Raw genomic sequence first — 22,074 nt, forward strand, 5'->3', positions numbered from 1 at the left:
AACTAACCAAAGCAGGCATACTACCAAGAACTATTAACCCACAAGTGCTAACAACGACAACAACAAAATCAGAGAAAACAAAAGTAGAAAGTTCAAAAGATCCTCAAAGTAGCCACTAACCTTCCAAAACAGGCAGGAGCTGCCACCTCCCCCTGCAAATTGGCATTAACTATTATGTCCTGAGAGATTCTTGAGGATCACGAGCTCAAACAAATACCCCTTTAAGGTCCTTAAATGTGCACTTGAAGAGAAAGAGCGAGTCCAGACTTAATGGGCTGAACCTTCTAGCTTTCTTGGGATTAGACCAGAGTCTTATAAGGGATTTGTGGCTAGGTGGCAGATTTGTCATGCTTAATTTTAGGACAAACTTGTCAAAACATTCAGCATGAACTAAAAATTAAAGTACAGGAGAAAAGAAATCAAACAGTAAATCTCAAATAGCTTCAACACAAGATTGTGGAGTCTCAGTTTTGACAGAGATTACCGGAGGCGACCCCCTGGAATCTGGGGAGTTGGCAAGCCCAAGTGGCACCACTGGTAGACCAGGAGCTCACGTTCTTGACGTCCAAAGGCCACCAAGGGCAATGCATCTTTGAAATCCCACTTCTGACACAATTTAAATGTGGAAGAGTACAAACACATCCTCTGTTGAAGTTGAAGCAAAGAGATTTCCGGAATGTTCAAAAGCAGTCCGAACAGGTGAAACATCTGATCTTAAAGAGTGAAACAAATTATCCCAAAGGGGCAAAGTTGCAGAGACTTTTTAAAGGGTTAGAACAAAAAACCTAAGGTGCACCATTTCCATTGGACATTACAAACTTAGGTCAGCGTAAGGTGGACTTACTAGGAGGGTTACAGAATTCCTTAGAAACAGCTTGCTCAAGAGAAACCTATCTTGTAAGCAGTTGCTTGGGAGTTTCTGATAATTGTCTGCACCAAGCCATTTTCCTGAGACATTAATTTTACATCCTTATCAAGGAAGAAATATTTCTTGAGGCCATCTGACAGGGAGCATTTTTACGGCTCCTGGGAAACAGTTTATCGACATTCTTCCAGCTTAACTGCAGAAGTTATTTCATTAGTTACACTTAGTTACAGGTCTTAAACAGTATGTCAGGGGTCAGCATATACCAGAAAAAAGGCAAGATGGAGTAGGGCCTCAAAGCCTAAAGCAGTCATTTTATGTTAGTCAAGTGCCTCAGTTCACTTGCTCTTATTCAGGTGTGTCCTTTGTACTCTATAAAGGTGGGCAATTATAGGGGTGGGGAGGGGCATGCCAGTCTGAAACCTGTAGGGCATGTGGACAGGATGGAAACTCGTGCAGGGGTTAATGCTACAGTCTGATGTAGAACTTCTTCTCTGGGAAACCTCAGCTTTTACTCTTAAGATCTTCAACTGATTGGATGAGATCCACCCATATCGTCAAGAGTAATCTCTTTACTTAAAGTAAGATGTTAACCACAACTACGAACACCTTCACAACACCCAGATTAGTGTTTGATTAAAAAACTGGGTACTATAGACTGGCCAGGAGCCCTAGTGATGCAGTGGTTAAGTGTTCGACTGCTAATCAAAACGTCAGCAGTTTGAATCTACCAGCCACTCCTTGGAAACCCTATGGGCTTCTGCTCTGTCCTGTAGAGTCACTATGAGTCGGAATCAAGTCAACAGCAATGGGCTTCATTTGGTTTTACAGGTATAGCTTAGCCAAGTCAACACCTAAATTAACCATCACAGTCAACCCCATGTCAAGTTGGCAACAATACACATGTTGTTAAGCCATACTTTATCTCCAAATTCACTACCTATCTGTCAGTTTGTCATACTGCGGTGTCTTTTGTTTTGTTAAGATGTTTGAAGCATCCAGCAGTATTTCAAATACCAGCAGTGTCACCCATGGTGAACAGGTTTCAGCAGAGCTTCCAGGCTGAGACAGACTATGAAAAAAGGGCTGCCAATCTACTTTCAAAAATCAGCCAGAAATAAACTGTGGATCACAAGAGAACATTGTCTGGCTCACTTGCTTTGGACACGTCATCCAGACGCAAAAATTTTGGAGGAGAGCATCATGTTTTGCAAAATAGAGGGCTGAAGAGCATTAGGAAGATCCTTGGTGAGACAGATTGGCACAGTGGCCACAGGGATGGACTGGAATGTGCTGACAATTGTGAGGATGACGTAAGACCATGCAGCATTTTGCTCTATGGAACAAGGGGTCACCGTGAGCTGGCATTGACTTCTTGTCCACTAACAAAAACAATTTCCAAATACAGACAATAAAAAGTCATACTTCTGCCTAACACTGTACAACTATCCTGCTTACATTTGAAAACTCACTAACCATTTCACAAAAGCCAAGAAAGAAAAAAACAAACCCTTTGTCATCAAATTGATTCTGACTCATAGCGACCCTATAGGATGGAGTAGAACTGCCCCATAGGGTTTCCAAGGAGTGGCTGGTGAATTTGTGGCTCTTAACCACTGAGCCAGCACAGATCTAACCATTTCAATAGATGAGAATACAAATTCCTTGGATTTTGTACCCTCTTCTCTTGATATCTTGTGATTTAAATACTATGAGGTAAAGTTAATTATTATTAATACATCTTAGGTTATATGAAAATGGAATAAAAGACAGGAGAAAATAAAGATATGGGTGTGTGTACAAGTATAGATATACATATAGATATATACATATGTGTATTTATGTGTGCGTGTGTGTGTGCATATATATACATATATATACATATATATACATATATACATATATATACATATATACATATATATACATATATACATATATACATATATACATATATATATACATATATACATATATATATACATATATATACATATATATATACATATATATATACATATATATATACATATATATACATATATATATACATATATATACATATATATATACATATATATATGTAGTCCCCAACTTATGACATACTCTAGTTACAATGAACTGCACTTACAATTGTATGCGTTTTGTTTTCAGTTTGTTTTTTTATATATATATATCTTATCGTTAGTAATATGTTGCAGCCCATAATTTGATGATGTTATCATTCTTAGATGTTCACTCGCAGATGTTCAATTTTATGATTTACTGTTCAAAACACTGCCAGACATAAAGATACTGATAATAAAGGGAATAACAAAAACTAAAAAAAAAAAAAAAGAGTATTCAATTTACATCAGAACCGATTTATGATGGATCGTTGGAACAGAGCTCTGTCATAATTCAGGGATTACTGTACACATGTATATGTACGTGTGTGTATATACATGTATAGGTATATAATTTTGTATGTATATATGTATGAATATTTTTTATGTGCCGTCGAGTCAGTTCCAACTCATATCTGCCCTACGTACAATAAAAAAAACACTGCCAGGTCTGGGCCATTCTCGCAATCGTTGTTATGCTGGAGCCCATTGTTGCAACCACTGTGTCAATCCATTTCATTGAGAGTCTTCTTCTTTTTCACTGACCCTCTACCCAGCATGATGTCCTCCTTCTCCAGGGATTGATCCCTCCTGATAATATGTCCAAAGTATGTGAGACAAAGTCTCCCCATCCTAGCTTCTACGGAGCATTCTGGCCGTGTTTCTTCCAAGACAGATCTGTTCGTTCTTTTGGCAGTTCATGGTATATTCAATATTCTTCGACAACACCATAATTCCAAGGTGGCAATACTTCTTCTGTCTTCCTTATTCATTGTCCAGCTTTTGCATGCATATGAGGTGACTGAAAGCATCATGGCTTGGGTCAGGCGTACCTTAGTCTCCAAGGTGACGTCTTTACTTTTTAACACTTTAAAGATGTTTTTTACAGCAGATAGGAAAACATTGTGGCATAGTCGTTAAGAGCTATGGCTGCTAACCAAAAGGCCAGCAGTTCAAATCCATCAGGTGCTCTATAGAAACTCTATGGGTCAGTTTTACCCTGCCCTATATGGTTGCTATGAGTCGGAAGTGAATGAATGGCAGTGAGTTTGGTTTTTTGTTTTGGTTTTTTTCTTAAAGCAGATATGCCCAATGCAATAAGCCCTTGGATTTCTTGACTGCTGCTTCTGTGGGGGTTGATTGTGGATCCAAGTAAAATGAAATCCTTGACAACTTCAAACTTTTCTGTGTTTATCATGATGTTGCTTACTGGTCCAATTGGGAGGATTTTTCGTTTTTTTTTTTTTTACTTGGAGGTGTAATCTATACCAAAGACTGTGGTCTTTGATCTTCATCAGTAAGTGCTTCAAGTCCTCTTCACTTTCAGCAACCAAGGTTGTGTCATCTGCACAATGCAAAATGTTAACGAGTTTTCTTCCAATCCTGATGCCCCATTCTTCTTCATATAGTCCGGCTTCTCCAGTTATTTGCTCAGCATACAGATTGAATAAGTATGGTGAAAGGATACAACCCTGACACACACCTTTCCTGACTTTAAATTACACAGTGTCCCCCTTGTTCTAGTCCAATGACTGCCTCTTGATCTATGTACAGATTCCTCATGAGCACAATTATGTGTTCTGCAATTCCCATTCTCCTCAATGTTTATCCATAATTTGTTATGATCCACACAATCAAATGCCTTTGCATAGCCAATAAAACACAGGTAAACATCTTTCTGGTATCCTCTGCTTTTAGCCAGAATGCATTTCACATCAGTAATCATATCCCTCGTTCTGCATCCTCTTCTGAATCTTGCTTGAAATTCTGGCAGTTTCCTGTTGATGCACTGTTGCAACCATTTTTGAATTATCATCAGCAAAATTATATGTGATATTAATGATAATGTTGGATGATTTATGCCTTCTGTTGAATCACCTTTGGAATGGGCATGTATATTGATCTCTTCCAGTTGGTTGGCCAGGTAGCAATTTTCCAAATTCTTGAAACAGATAGTGAGTATTTCCAGTGTTTCATTTGTTTGCTGAAACGTCTCAATTGATGGTTTCTTCCACGTATTGCCCTTAGCATTGTTCTGACTGATGATATTGAGGTTCTTGGTCATTTCTTTCCACAAAAGTAGTCGGTATGATTCCTGTATATTCAGTCTGGTGAGGCCTACATGTATACTGTATTTTTACACTAATAATGCACTCCCTCTATGTTTGCGTGACAACCTGACCCTCCCCCAATGAGGTATTTTTATAAGCACACAATGATAATTTTTTTACAGCAACATTGAAGAAATCTTCAGTTACTTCATCTTTGGCATTAGTGGTTGGTACATATATTTAAAAAATAGTCATATTAACTAGTTTCCTTTCCTTATAGGCATATGGATATTATCCTACCACTAACAGCTTTGTATTTTAGGATAGATCTTGAAATGTTCTTTTTGACAACGAACGGGACACCTTTCCTCTTCACTTTGTCATTCCCAGTATAGTAGACCATATGATTACCTAATTCAGAATGGCCAGTACCAGTCCTTTTCAGCTCACTAAAGCCTAGGCTATTGATCTTAAAGCCTTCCATTTTTTTTTTAATAACTTCCAATTTGTCTTGATTCATACTTCGTGCATTCCAACTTCCAATTACTAAAGTACGTTTGCAGCTATTTCTTCTCATTTTGAGTCTTTCAATCAGTAAATGAAGGCCCCAAAATCTTTACTCCATCCAGTCATTAAGACCTACTCTACATTCAGGCAGCAGCTCTTCCCCAGTCATATTTTGTGTATCTTCCAACCTGAGGGGCTCATCTTCCAGCACTATATCAGACAATGCTCTGCTGCTATCCATAGGTTTTCAATTGTCAGTTTGTCCAACCGTGGTGGCTTGCATATTGCTGTGATGCTGGAATATATGCCACTGCTGTTTCACATACCAGCAGGCTTACCCATGGTGGAGAGGTTTCAGCTGAACTTCCAGACTAGCACAGATGACAAAAAATATGTATATAAACGGTCTACTTCCAAAAAAAAAAAAAACAGTGAAAACTTATTTTGATGTGTGTATGCAGTGTGTGTTCTTATTTTATATATATATATACATAAAACAAAACAAAAAACAAAATTTTGTTGTTTTATGTATATGTATATATACATACACCCCAAAATGTGTACCCCCATGTATCTGTCAGCTTCTCGTACTGTGGGGGCTTGTGTGTTGCTGCGATGCTGGAAGCTATGCCACTGGTATTCAGATACCAGCTGGGTTACCCATGGAGGACAGGTTTCAGCTGAGCTTCCAGACTAAGACAGACTAGGAAGAAGGACCCAACAGTCTACTTCTGAAAAGCATTAGCCAGTGAAAACCTTATGAATAGCAGAGGAACATTGTCTGATATCGTGCTGGAAGATGAGCCCCCCAGGTTTGAAGGCACTCAAAAGATGACCGGGGAAGAGCTGCCTCCTCAAAGTAGAGTCGGCCTTAATGACGTGCACGGAGTAAAGCCTTCAGGACCTTCATTTGCTGATGTGGCATGACTCAAAATGAGAAGAAACAGCTGCAAACATCCATTAATAATTGGAACCTGGAAGGTACAAAGTATGAATCTAAGAAAATTGGAAATCATCAAAAATGAAATGGAAAGCATAAACACTGATACCCTAGGCATTAGTGAACTGAAATGGACTGGTATTGGCCATTTTGAATTGGACAGTCATATAGTCTACTATGCTGGGGATGACAACTCAAAGAGGAATGGTGTTGCATTCATGGTCAAAAAGAACATTTCAAGATCTATCCTGAAGTGCAATGCTGTCAGTGATAGGATAATATCCATATGCCTACAAGGAAGAGCAGTTAATATGACTATTATTCAAATTTATGCACCAACCACTAGGGCCAAAGATGAAGAAATAGAAGGTTTTTATCAGCTGCTACAGTCTGAAATTGATCGAACATGCAATCAAGATGTATTGATAATTACTGGTGATTGGAATGCGAAAGTTGGAAACAAACAAGGAGGATCAGTAGTTGGAAAATATGGTCTTAGTGATAGAAACAATGCCGGAGATCAAATGATAGAATTTTGCAAGACCAACAACTTCTCATTGTAAATACCTTCTTTCACCAACATAAACGGCGACTATACACATGGACCTCGCCAGATGGAACACACAGAAATCAAATTGACTACATCTGTGGAAAGAGATGATATAAAAGCTCAATATCATCAGTCAGAATGAGGCCAGGGGCTGACTGTGGAACAGGCCGTCAATTGCTCATATGGAAGTTGAAGCTGAAACTGAAGAAAATCAGAGCAAGTCCACGAGAGCCAAAATATGACCTTGAGTAAATCCTGCCTGAATTTAGAGACCATCTCAAGAATAGATTTGACGTATTGAACACTACTGATGGAAGACCAGATGAGTTGTGGAATGACATCAAGGACATCATCCATGAAGAAAGCAAGAGGTCACTGAAAAGACAGGAAGAAAGAAAAGACCAAGATGGATATCAGAGGAGACTCTGAAGCTTGCTCTTGAGCATCGAGCAGCTAAAGCAAAAGGAAGAATTGATGAAGTAAAAGAACTGAACAGAAGATTTCAAAGGACCTCTCGAGAACACAGAGTAAAGTATAATTATGACATATGCAAAGAGCTGGAGATGGAAAACCAAAAGGGAAGAACGCACTCAGCATTTCTCAAGCTGAAAGAACTGAAGGAAAATTCGAGCCTCGAGTTACAACAGTGCAGGATTCTATGGGGAAAATATTAAATGACGCAGGAAGCATCAAAAGAAGATGGAAGGAATACACAGAGTCATTATACCAAAAAGAATTAGTTGATATTCAAGCATTTCAAAAGGTGGCATATGATCAGGAACTGATGGTACTGAAGGAAGAAGTCCAAGCTGCTCTGAAGGCATTGGTGAAAAACAAGGCTCCAGGAATTGATGGAATGTCCATTGAGATCTTTCAACAAACAGATGCAGCGCTGGAGGTGCTCACTTGTCTATGCCAAGAAATATGCAAGACAGCTCCCTGGCCAACTGACTGCAAGAGATCCATATTTATGCCTATTCCCAAGAAAGGTGATCCAACTGAATGTGGAAATTATAGAACAATATCATTAATATCACACAAAAGCAAAATTTTGCTGAAGATCATTCAAAAACGGCTGCAGCAGTATATTGGCAGGGAACTGCCAAAAATTCAGGCCAGTTTCAGAAGAGGACGTGGAACCAGGGATATCATTGCTGATGTCAGATGGATCCTGGCTGAAAGCAGAGAATACCAGAAGGTTGTTTACCTGTGTTTTATTAATTATGCAAAGGCATTCGACTGTGTGGATCATAACAAACTATGGATAACACTGCAAAGAATAGGAATTCCAGAACACTTAATTGTGCTCATGTGGAACCTTTACAAAGATCAAGAGGCAGTTTTGTTCGGACAGAACAAGGGGATACTGATTGGGTTAAAGTCAGGAAAGGTGTGCGTCAGGGTTGTATTCTCTCACCATATCTATTTAATCTGTATGCTGAACAAATAATACGAGAAGATGGACTATATGAAGAAGAACCGGGGATCAGGACTGGAGGAAGACTCATTAACAACCTGCGTTATGTAGATGACACAACCTTGCTTGCTGAAAGTGAAGAGGACTTGAAGCACTTACTAATGAAGGTCAAAGACCACAGCCTTCAGTATGGATTACGCCCCAACATAAAGCAAACAAAAATTTTCACAACTGGACCAATGAGCGACATCATGATAAACAGAGAAAAGATTGAAGTTGTCAAGGATTTCATTTTACTTGGATCCACAATCAACAGCCATGGAAGCAGCAGTCAAGCGATCAAAAGACGCATTGCATTGGGCAAATGTGCTGCAAAGGACCTCTTCAAAGCGTTGAAGAACAAAGATGTCACCGTGAAGACTAAGGTGCACCTGACCCAGGCCATGGTATTTTCAATCACATCATATGCATGTGAAAGCTGGACACTGAATAAAGAAGATCAAAGAATAGTTGTCGCCTTTGAATTGTGGTGTTGGCGCAGAATATCGAATATACCACGGGCTGCCAAAAGAACGAACCAATCTGTCTTGGAAGAAGTGCGGCCAGAATGCTCCTTAGAGGCAAAGATGGCGAGACTGCGTCTTCTATACTTTGGACACGTTGTCAGGAGGGATCAGTCCCTGGAGGACATCATGCTTGGCAGAGTACAGGGTCAGCGGAAAAAAGGAAGACCCTGAATGAGGTGGATTGACACAGTGGCTGCAACAATGAGCTCAAGCATTACGATTGTAAGGATGGCGCGGGACCAGGCAGTGTTTCGTTCTGTTGCGCATAGCGTTGCTATGAGTCGGAACCGACTTGATGGCACCTAACAACAACAACAATACAAATTAAAGAGACTCAACAAACATGAAGATAGAGAGTTAGGGCATTAATTGCCCATAGAGTGAAGGAGAAAGCAGAAATAATGCAGATGCTGAGACTAAGGGACCGACTGGAGTTCTCATGAATTGGAAGTTGGAACAGGAAAAGCAATTGACAAGAACAAGTAAGTTTGGTTTAGGTCTAGGGGATTATGGGACATTGAACAAACAATAAAAAAGGGCAGTTTGAAAAACTGACTAAAGGGGTAATTTACATACCTAAAGAAAAACTCTTTTCCTAAACAGTAAGGTACAGCAGCATTATTTTAATGAGGCTCTTATAATCTCCTGGTGATCAGCAGCACGCCTAACATTATGTAATTAACCCCTTTAAGACTGTCTTAACCCTATCAATGGATGAGCATTCTAGACAAATCTGGTCACCTCCCTTGGTAACATTAATTTCATTGTTTCCTAAACTCATCAACTCAAAATCATTCTAAAGCCAAGAAGAAGACCAGGGTTCTTATATACCAATATTAATATTTTCATCTATTTGAGTGAATTTGGAGACTCACTGGTTATGTGTGCACACCTATGTAAGTGGGAAACCCTGGTGGCATAGTGGTTAAGTGCTAATGGCTGCAAACAAGAAGGTCACCAATTCAAATCCACCAGGTGCTCCTTGGAAACTCTATGGGGCAGTTCTACTCTGTCTTATAGGGCCACTATGAGTTGGCATAGACTCGATGCCAATGGGTTCGTGTTTTTTTTTTTTGGTATGTAAGTGGAAAGACACTTCATTTTCATAGATTGTAACACTTAATATTGCTAACATGGCATTACTCCCATACTAGGTCTACAGATTTAACGAGATCCTTATCAAAATCCAAACTCTCTTCTTTTGCAGAAATTGATATACTTATCCTAAAATTCACAGGGCTAGGAAGGTTTTTGGAAAATGCAGGATAATTGCTAAAAGGTATGTGGTTTCTTTCAGGTTGATGAAAATATTCTGAAATTGATTGTGGTTATGGTTGCAGAATTCTGAATAAACTAAAAATCTTTGAATTATACATTTTGAATGGGTGAATTGTGTGGTATGGAAATTATATCTCATTTTAGGTTAACAAAAAAATAAATCTAGACTCTAAATACAATAGTGAGGCCACGAAAAACATTGCTGTTTTTAAATATTGCATTGAGATCATTGTTGTTAGTTGCCATCAAGTATGCTTCAATGCATGGCTAGCTTGTAATTGAAATACCGGAGAACTCATAGCCCTCCTTGACCTGGGATAACAGGAGATGCTTCAAAGCATTAAGTAACCTGCTGTAAATGTGAGCAAAATACCAAGAACTCATGCAGGTGCATTGGTAAATATCATGCAGATGCAACTGAAGTGGACACTTCTGAGAAAGCATCCACACCTTGAATCAGATTCTCAAAATAACTGCACCACAGGAAAGGATAAGAATCATTGCCCTAGTGGCAGCAAAAGCTGACAGAGGAAGTAATTTCCTTCTTCCCTTCCCCAGGTTCTTCAAACCATTCCACCTCCTTGAGAGCGTTCCATGGATAATTCTTTGAATGTTACCTCCTTCAGTGTTTTACTCCTTCCCATTTTGGGCTTCTGATTTCTCTTTTCTGCCCAGTGCTGAAAAAAGTGGCTGAATATAATAATGGTGACCCCAGAGGAAGGAAACTCCTTATTTAGAGTTAGCACTTTTTAGATTGTTCTGTATTCTACCTCTCTCCATTTAAATGAGAACCTTGTACCTAAGCACATATCTCTATGGCATCTATATGGCGTCTTGTCTCATAACTGAAATTTCACATATATTCCCCAGTAATTTGGCTCTCATCCTCCCCTCTCTACTAAAACCATACTGTATATGGCTCCTCTAACATAAACGCTTAACCAAATTAACACAACTTTTTTCGTTTCCCTATCTTATTTGATTCATTTCTTCTAAAATATAGTTTCTTCTATAACTCGGTGGCACTGCTTCACTGATCCTTGTCCTAAGCCTCTGAGAACATGACAAAATGGACGACTCTGATTTTATTTCAGACACCTCTGCATTTCCAAAGTCTACACTCTCATTAAGACAAAGTCGAGGAGGCCAAGCCAAGATGGCAGAGTAGACAGATGCTTTTTTTTTTTTTTTTACTTTCCAGCGAGGCCTCTTTACAACAAAGACCAAAAAAAAAAAAAAAACAAGTGAAACAAGTATATTTGTGACAAGCTGGGAGCCCTGAGCTTCAAAGGCAAGCTTAGAAAAAAAACTGAGGGGCACAGGGAGAAAAAGACCATTCAGAAGCAATGAGGAGTTACCAGACAGCAATCAGAAATAAAATTACAGAAGTAGACAACTCAAAAGAAAGGTCAGAGGAGCAGAATTGAGCAAGTAGAAGCCAGAATTTCTGAACTTGAAGGTAAATCACTTAACACTAATATATTTGAAGAAAAATCAGATAAAAGAATTTTTTTAAAAATGAAGAAGAAGAAGACGTAAGAATCATGTGGGACTCTATCAAGAGAAATAACCTATGAGTGATTGCAGTATCAGAACAAGGAGGGGTAACAGAAAATACAGAGAGAATTGTCGAGGATTTGTTGGCAAAAAACTTCCCTGATATCATGAAAGATGAGAAGATATCTATCCAAGATGCTCATCGAACTCCACATGAGGTAGATCTTAAAAGAAAGTCACCAAGACATATTATAATCACACTTGCTAAAACCAAAGATAAAGAGAAAATTATGAGAGCAGTAAGGGATAAACTAAAAGTCACCTACAAAGGAGAGCCAATAAGAATAAGCTTGGATTACTCAGCAGAAACCATGCAGGCAAGAAGGCAATAGCATGACATACTTAAAAAATTGACGGAAAAAAATTGCCTGCCAAAAATCATATATCCAGCAAAACTGTCTCTTAAATATGAAGGTAAAATTAAGACATTTCCAGATAAGTACAAGTTTAGGCAATTCATAAAAACTGAACCAAAACTACAAGAAATACTAAAGGGAGTTCTTTCGTTAGAAAATCAATAATATCAGGTATCAACCCAAGACTAGGACACTAGGCAGAGCAAACAGAAGTCAACCCAGACAGGAAAAAAAAAAAAAAAACAGGATAACAGTGAAGTTATTATATAAATGAGGAAAATATTAAAATAACAAAAAGGGACTAAGAAATTTAATCACAGACCTTCCATATGGAAAGGAAGATATGGCAATACAAAGAAATAAAAGTTAGGCTTCAATTTAGAAAAATAGGGGTAAATAATAAGGCAACCCAAAAAGAGACAAACTATCCTGCTCATCAAAATAAAATACAAGAATAAAATAGAGACTCAGCAGAAACAAAATATCAACAACAAATATGAGGAAAGGACAATATATAAAGATAATCTACTCAGCACATAAAATTAAGTGAGAAGAAGAAACTGTCAACAACACACAAAAAAAGACATCAAAATGATAGCACTAAATTCATACCTATCCATAATTACTCTGAATGTAAATGCACTAAATGCACCAAAAAAGAGACAGAGAGTGGCAGAATGGATTAAAAAACAAGATCCATCTATATCCTGACTACAAGAGACACACCTTAGACTTAGAGAAACAAAAAAACTAAAACTGAAAAGATGAAAAAAAAAAAAAAAGCAAACAACAATCAAAAAAGAGCAGGAGTGGCAATATTAATTTCTGACAAAATTGACTTTAAAGTTAAATCTGTCATAAAGGATAAGGAAGGACACTATATAATGATTAAAGGGACAATACACCAAGAAGATATAACTGTATTAAATATTTATGCACCCAATGACAGGGCTGCAAGATACATAAAACAAATCTATCAGCATTGAAAAGTGAGATACATAGCTCCACAATAACAGTAGGAGACTTCAACACACCACTTTCAGTGAAGGACTGGACATCCAGAAAGAAGCTCAGTAGAGACACGGAAGATCTAAATGCCATAATCAACCAACTTGACCTCATAGACATATAAAAAACACTCCACCCAACAGCAACCAAGTATACTTTCTTTTCTAGTGCACATGGAACATTCTCTAGAATAGACCACATATTAGATCATAAAGCAAGCCTTAGCGGAATCCAAAACATTGAAATATTACAAATGATCTCTAACCATAAGGCCATAAAAGTGGAAATCAATAACAGAAAAAGCAGGGAAAAGAAATCAAACACTTGGAAAGTGAACAACACCCTGCTCAAAAAAGACTGGATAATAGAAAACATTAAGGATGGAATAAAGAAATTCATATAATCCAATGAGAATGAAAACACTTCCCAGAAACTTTGGGACACAGCAAAATAGGTGCTCGGAAGCAAATTTATGTCAATAAACGCACACATACAAAAAGAAGGAAGGGCCAAAATCAAGGAATTATAACTACAACTTGAACAAACAGAAAGAGAGCAACAAAAGAAAACAAAAGGCACCAGAAGAAAACAAATAATAAAAATTAGAGCAGAACTAAATAAAACAGAAAAACAATTGAAAGAATTAACAAGACCAAAAGCTGGTTCTTTGAAAGAATCAAAAAAATTGACAAACCACTGGCCAAACTGATGAAATAAAAAGAGGAGAGGAAGCAAATAACCAGAATAAGAAATGAGATGGGCGATATTACAACAGACCCAACCGAAATTAAAAGAATCATATCAGGTTACTACGAGAAATTGTACTCTAACAAATCTGAAAACCTAGAAGAAATGGATGAATTCCTAGAAAAACACTACGTACCTAAACTAATGCAAACAGAGGTAGAACAACTAAATAGACCCATAACAAAAGAAGAGATTGAAAAGGTAATCAAAAAACTCCCATCAAAAAAAAAAAGCCCTGGTCCTGATGGATTCACTGCAGAGTGCTAACAAACTTTCAGAGAAGAGTTAACACCACTACTACTAAAGGTATTTCAGAGCATAGAAAAGGACAGAATACTACCAAACTCATTCTATGAAGCCACCATATTCCAGACACCAAAACCAGGTAAAAAAAGACACCACAAAAAAGAAAATTATACACCTATATCCCTCTGGAACATAGACACAAAAATCCTCAACAAATTTCAAGCCAAGAATTCAACAACATATCAAAAAAATAATAATAATAATTCACCATGACCAAGTGGGATTCATACCAAGTATGCAGGGATGGTTCAATATGAGAAAAACAATTAATGTAACCCACCACATAAACCAAACAAAAGACAAGAATCACATGTTCTTAACAATTGATGCAGAACAGACATTTGACAAAGTTCAACACCCATTCATGATAAAAACTCTCAGCAAAAAAAATAGGAAAAGAAGGGAAATTCCTCAACATAATAAAGGGCATTTATACAAAGCCAATACCACCATCACCCTAAATGGAGAGAACCTGAAATCATTCCTACTGAGATAGGGAACCAGACAAGGATGCCCTTTATTCAACTCTTATTCAACATTGTGTTGGAAATCCTAGCCAGAGAGAATAGGCTAGATAAAGAAATAAAAGGCATCCAGATTGGCAAGGAGGAAGTAAAATTGTTTCTATTTGCAGATGACATGATCTTATACACAGAAAACCCTAAAGAATCCTCAAGAAAACTACTGAAACTAATAGAAGAGTTCAGCAGAGTGTCAGGATACAAGATAAACATACAAAAATCAGTTGGATTCCTCTACACGAACAAAAAGAACATCGAAGAGGAAATCAACAAACCAATGCCATTTACAGTGGCCCCCAAGAAGATAAAATACTTAGAATTAAACCTTACCAGAGATGTAAAAGACTTATTATACAAAGAAAACTACAATACACTTCTGCAAGAAACCAAAAGGGACTTATATAAGTGGAAAAACATACCTTGCTCATGGATAGGAAGACTTAACGTTATAAAAATGACTGTTCTACCGAAATCGATCTATACATTTAATGCAATTCCAATCCAAATTCCAATGACATTCTTTAATGAGATGGAGAAACAAATCACCAACTTCATATGGAAGGGAAAGAGGCCCCGGATAAGTAAGGCATTACTGAAAAAGAAGAACAAAGTGGGAGGCCTTACTGTACCTGATTTTAGAACCTATTGTACCACCACAGTAGTCAAAACAGCCTGGTACTAGTACAACAACAGATACACAGACCAATGGAACAGAATTGAGAATCCAGACATAAATCCATCCACATATGAGCATACTGATATTTGACAAAGGCCCCAAAACAGTTAAATGGGAAAAGACAGTCTTTTTAACAAATGATGCTGGCATAACTGGATATCCATCTGCAAAAAAATGAAACAAGACCCACACCTCACTCCATGCACAAAAACGAGCTCAAAATGGATCAAAGACCTAAATATAAAATCTAAAACAATAAAGATCATGGAAGAAAAAATAGGGACAAGGCTAGGAGCCCTAATACATGGCATAAACACTATACAAAACATTATTAAGAATGCAGAAGAAAAACTAGATAACTGGGAGCTCCTAAAAATGAAATACTTATGCTCATCCAAAGACTTCACCAAAAGAGTAAAAACACTACCTACAGACTGGGAAAAAGTTTTTAGCTGCGACATTTCTGATCAGCACTTGATCTCTAAAATCTACATGATACTGCAAAAACTCAACTACAAAAAGACAAATAACCCAATTAAAAAATGGACAAAAGTTATGAATAGACACTTCATTAAAGAAGACATTCAGGTAGTTAACAGATACATGAGGAAATGCTCACGATCATTAAAAAAATAATAATAATTTTTTTTTGACGATCATTAGCTATTAAAAAAAAATTTTTTTATGCAAATCAAAAGCACAATGAGATTTCATCTCACTCCAACAAGGCTGGTATTAATCCAAAAAACACAAAATAATAAATGTTGGAGAGGCTGTGGAGATATTGGAACACTTATGTACGCTGGTGGGAATGTCAAATGGTACAACCACTTTGGAAATTGATTTGGCACTTCCTCGAAAAGCTACAAATAGAACTACCATATGACCCAGCAATCCCACTCCTCGGAATATATCCTAGAAAAACAAGAGTCTTTACATGAACAGATATATGCACACCCATGTTTATTGCAGCACTGTTTAAGGCACTGTTTACAATAGCAAAAACATGGAAGCAACCAAGGTGCCCATCAACGGATGAATGAATAAATAAATTATGGTATATTCACACAATGGAATATTACACATCGATAAAGAACAGTGATGAATCTGTGAAACATTTCATAACATGGAGGAACCTGGAAGGCATTATGCTGAGTGAAATTAGTCTGTTGCAAAAGGACAAATATTGTATAAGACCACTATTATAAGCACTTGAGAAATAGTTTAAACTGAGAAGAAAACATTCTTTTGTGGTTATGAGATGGGGGAGGGAGGTAGGGTGGGAGAGGGGTATTCACTAATTAGATAGTAGATAAGAACTACTTTAGGTGAAAGGAAAGACAACACACAATACAGGGGAGGTCAGCACAACTGGACTAAGCCAAAAGCAAAGAAGTTTCCTGAATAAACTGAATGCTTCAAAGGCAGGGGCAGGGGTCTGGTGACCATGGTTTCAGGGGACATCTAAGTCAATTGGCATAATAAAATCTATTAAGAAAACATCCTGCATCCCACTTTGAAGAGTGGTGTCTGGAGTCTTAAACGCTAGCAAGTGGCCATCTAAGATGCATCAATGAGCCTCAACCCACCTGGATCAAAGGAGAATGAAGAACACCAAGGACACAGGGTAATTATGAGCCCAAGAGACAGAAAGGGTGACCTGAACCAGAGACTACATCATCCTGAGACCAGAAGAACTAGATGGTGCCCGGCTACAACCGATGACTGCCCTGACAGAGAACACAACAGAGAACCCCTGAGGGAGCAGGAGAGCAGTGAGAGGCAGACCCCAAATTCTCATGAGAAGACCCGACTTAATGGTCTGATTGAGACTAGAAGAACCCCGGTGGTCATGGCCCCCAGACCTTCTGTTGGCCCAGGACAGGAACCATTCCTGAAGCCAACTCTTCAGACATGGATTGGACTGGACAATGGGTTGGAGAGGGGTGCTGGTGAGGAGTGAGCTTCTTGGACCAGGTGGACACTTGAGACTATGTTGGTATCTCCTGCCTGGAGGGGATGTGAGAGGGTAGAGGGGGTTAGACGCTGGCAAAATGCACACAAAAAGAGAGAGTGGAAAGAGAGAGTGGGCTGTTCTCATTAGGGGGAGAGTATTTGGGAGTATGTAGCAAGGTGTATATAAATTTTTGTGTGAGAGACTGACTTGATTTGTAAACTTTCACTTAAAGCACAATAAAAATTATAAAAAAAAAAAAAAAGACCAAGCCTAAATAAATGAAAAATATCTCAGATGGCCCTTAAGCTCCATTCTCATCATATAGAGCGTCCTAAAGATACCGGGACAATTTCCCTAATTATCTGCATTCCATCCTGTTGTGACTCATAATCTACCCACCTGAGCAGATCAAACTTTCCATGCCAGCATTTATGTTTACAGCTTACCTGAAAGACACTAACAGCAATTCCCTATCTGTCCAAATTCATGTTTAGAAACACTCAATGAAGACTTTGCCTTTCCATCTCTTTTATCTTTTTCACACTACACACTTTTCATCCCTTGAATACACTACTGAACTCATCTGTAACGCCTTTTCCTGACCTGCCCTGAAAATATATTGAGATCTACACCAAACCTCAGCACACACAGAAAGTTTACCTAGGCCAAGCCTTTCCTTCTCACTGTGGGAAATGATCATTGGCATCTTCATTTGGTGGCATGGTATTTTCTATATTTTAGCTTATTTGTAATTGATTCTATTTCACCTGAGATGTGTTTGGTTTCTCTTCTGGTGGATTATTATTACCTAAAGAACAGGATCTATATACTCTATTTGACAATTCAATTTTAAACTATTCCATGATGCTCAGTGCAGATCAATGCACATATAGGTACAAAAAGTGGCAGTCAAGCATTTCTGGCCTGACCATTTAACCATCCCTATTTTTTTTTTTTTATTAGGGATAGTGTTACTGGGTATTAAGTACAGAACTATTCAATGAAACACTAACTGCACAAGCAAACAAATAACTGAGCTGCTTCTAACATCTTACCTGTTCCATTTTGACCAGGAAACAATCAATGAAGTCCCGAGGATTGTTAATGTTCAAGGATTCTTGATGTTTTTTCACTTTCTTCAAAACATAAATCTTTAAATAAGCATCATTATTAAGAAATTTGTTATGACGCCCTGGGAAATAATCAATGAGCATGGGGAATGTATTGCAGATCTACAAGAGAAAAAATTATTAAATAAAAATCTTTTAATGAAGACATATGCATGATATGTCAACTCCTAGTTAAAACTGGAGCTATAAGGATGAATAGAAAATGGTCTCCATTTGGAGGGTGACCTTCTTGCTGTGCACATAAAATAATTCTCTATGTTTATAGAAAGATTTGAGGGAGAAACCTGACCAGATGATCAAAGATGACAATCATTTCTGATACATATGTATTATTCCTACAGTATAAAATCATATTTATATCAATCTTCTAATTTTTTGTATCAATTCTCTTCTACAACTTTAAAATACATATGGCATGAATTACTATGATTCATATCTTATAGGTAAGAACAGAGAAAGTTAAAGAGTCTGAGCAACCTGATTGATGTAGAGCACAAAGCTAGTTGTGGCTGCTTCTACTTCTATCAAGATGACTCAGAAATAGAATTGGGGTTTTAATGGGTGGGGCTTGAAAATAACAAGACACCCAACTCAACATTTTGTGGATAAACACCTGTGCACCAGAGCAGCTAAGTGAGTTTTCTAAGATCACACAATTATCATCTAGGCAGAGTGCAGGACATGGCAGCTAAGCAGAGGATAAAAATGTGACAATTGTTTATAGTTTATACCCTGTAAACCCCAATCATTTTGTCATCTAGGATCCCAACTGAAGCATCAACAAACCTTTCCTTAGTAACATCTGTGGTCCTAAATATTCTGTCTCCTTGATATGCTAAGTTAGAGTATTTCTGCCTAGTTATTTGATACATTAGTCATTAAGTATTGATTGGAGGACAAGCCTCAGAGGTCATGGAAGCCACAAGGGCCTTGGATTTCCACTGAGTGCAATGTGCATAATTTTGGGGAAGTCATTAAACACTTGATGGAAACTGGGCTTTGGGTTTAGGGGGAAAACCACTGTGCGGGGAGCCAATGGGCTTGAAAAGAACTCTATATTCTAAGGATTCATTTTCTTCTGTGTAAAATCAAAGTCTTGGCTATATTTCTCAGATGTTCACTCCACGTTGCTAAACTCTGGCCAGGATTTTTGTGTTCGAACATTCATTTCACAGCTTGGTCCATTAAAGAATTCTGCACTTCTCAGAGAAAGGATCTTGGCCTCACCTGCATCCACAGAGAGCTCAGAATCTGTGTGTTTTCATTCAATTTTCCTAATAAGTTAAGAAAATCCTGATCTGTATAATCAAAACGATTCTGGAAAATAATGGAGCAGGTCACATTGCATGGAGCACAGCCCAGGATGAAAGTGGGATCACAGGGTGAGGCTAAAAAGTTGGAAACATTAAAAAAAAAAAAAGCATTAAAATATACTTATATTTAGAAATTTTGGAGCAATATCTGCCTACACATTCTCTTGTCAGCCAAATATTGAGCATGCCTTCAACTAACATATCACTTTTCTCTTCAAACCGAATTGACCATTCCATAGTTTAATAATGATGTTCCCAATACTCCATTCACTTTCCTTGTACTTATTTACACCATACCATTCTAAATCAAGGTGCCTGTAATTTTGGAGGGTAAAAGAAAATAAAAAAATAATGACATAATTTTTTTAAAGTACCTAATTATTCTCTTTGAAATTCTAAACAACAAAGACATCGCTTTGATGACTGAGGAAAGTCTGATCCAAGCCATGGCCTTGTCAATCACCTCATATGTATGTGAAAGCTGGACTATAAAAAAAATAGACTGGAGTACTGATGCATTGAAAATGGGGTGTTGGAAAACAATATTGAATATACTATGGAGTGCCAAAAATACAATCAGGCATAAAAGAAATACAACCGGAATGCTCCTTAGAGTGATGATGGCGAGAATTTGTCTTGCTTACTTTATACATGTCATTAGGAAAGACCCATTGCCGTCTAGTTGATTCCGACTTGTAGTGACCCTACAGGACAGAATAGAACTGTTCCATAGCGTTTCCAAGGACAGGCTGGTGGATTCAATCTGCTAACCTTTTAGTTATCATTCAAGCTCTTAACTACTGCACCACCAAGGCTCCTCATCAGGAAACACCAATCTCTAAATAAAGACATCATGTTTGGTAAAGCAGACGGTCAGCAAAAATGAGGAAAACCCTCAATGGGATGTACTGACACACTGGGCAAGTTTTCATTCTGTTATACATGAGGTTGCCAACATTAACAACAACGATAATCTAAGTTATGATTGTAGAATCACATCTGTCTGCAAAGCCTGCCTACAATTAAGCATTGATAAGGGAAAGGAGAAAATAGTTCGGGACCTCAACACTTCTTATACGTAATGAATAGTTAAGGAACCACATGTAGAACAAGCAGAGGGAAAGATTAAAGAGAGTGTTTATAGGTGAACTCGGGTATTTAAAGGAACAAATGTAAAAAGTAAAAAACCTTCCTTGCAGTGTGAGTAGGAAGGTTAACACAAGCAAACAGAAATTCTAAGAAGACAGTTTGCCTAATAAAAATAAAATGAGAAACTTTCATTTCATACTTAAATGATATGCAGAGCAAAAAAATGAAAAAGGTAAATCAATAAATGGAATTTTTTAATTTCTTTCTTTCAGTTGGGGAAAGGGGTAACCTTTCTTGCTCTAAGAACTAGTATCTATGATCTGCAATCAGGAGGCCTGGTTGCACAGTGGTTAAGTGCTAACTCATCTACTAACAGAAAGTTCAGTGGTTTGATTCCACCAGCCACTCTGTGGGAGAAAGATTTGACAGTCTGCTCCCATAAAGAGTTACAGCCTTGCATTGTTCAAAATAGCAAAACATGGAATTAACCTAGGTGCTCATCAACAGATGAATGGACAAATTATGGTACATACACATGATGGAATACTATGCAAAAATAAAGAACAATGATGAATCCAAAAAACATCTCACAACATTCATGAATCTGGAAGGCATTATGCTAAGTGAAATTAGTCAAACACAAAAGGACAAATATTATATGAGACCACTTTTATGAAAACTCAAGAAAAGGTTTACACATAGAAAAAAAAATCTTTGATGGTTACGAGGGAGGGGTAGGGCAGAAAGGGGAAATAACTAAGTAGATAGGACACAAGCGTTAACTTTGGTGAAGGGAAAGACAGCACACAATGTAGGGGAAGTCACCACAACTTGACCAAGGCAAAGTCATAGACACTTCCTAGAAACATCAATCACCTTAAGGGACAGAGTAGCAGGGGTTGGGATCTGGGGACCATAGTCTCAGGGAACATCTATGGCAATTGGCATAACATAGTTCGCAAAGAAAATATTCTTCATCCTACTTTGGTGAGTAACATCTGGGGTCTTAAAAGCTTGCAAATGGCCATCTAAGATACATCTTTTGCTCCCATCCTGTCCGGGGCAAAGGAGAAAGAAAAAAAACAAAGACACGAGGAATATATTAGTCCAAAGGATAATGGACCACATGAACCAC

General features: G+C 37.8%; 1 pseudogene; it reads right to left on the bottom strand.

Annotated features, from left to right (window-relative positions):
- Nucleotides 1–22,074, bottom strand: part of LOC126060005 (cytochrome P450 2C9-like) — a 126,789-nt pseudogene that overhangs the window by 100,453 nt on the left and 4,262 nt on the right.

Source organism: Elephas maximus, chromosome 16 (genome assembly GCF_024166365.1).
Source record: "Elephas maximus indicus isolate mEleMax1 chromosome 16, mEleMax1 primary haplotype, whole genome shotgun sequence".
Taxonomy (NCBI): Eukaryota; Metazoa; Chordata; class Mammalia; order Proboscidea; family Elephantidae; genus Elephas; species Elephas maximus.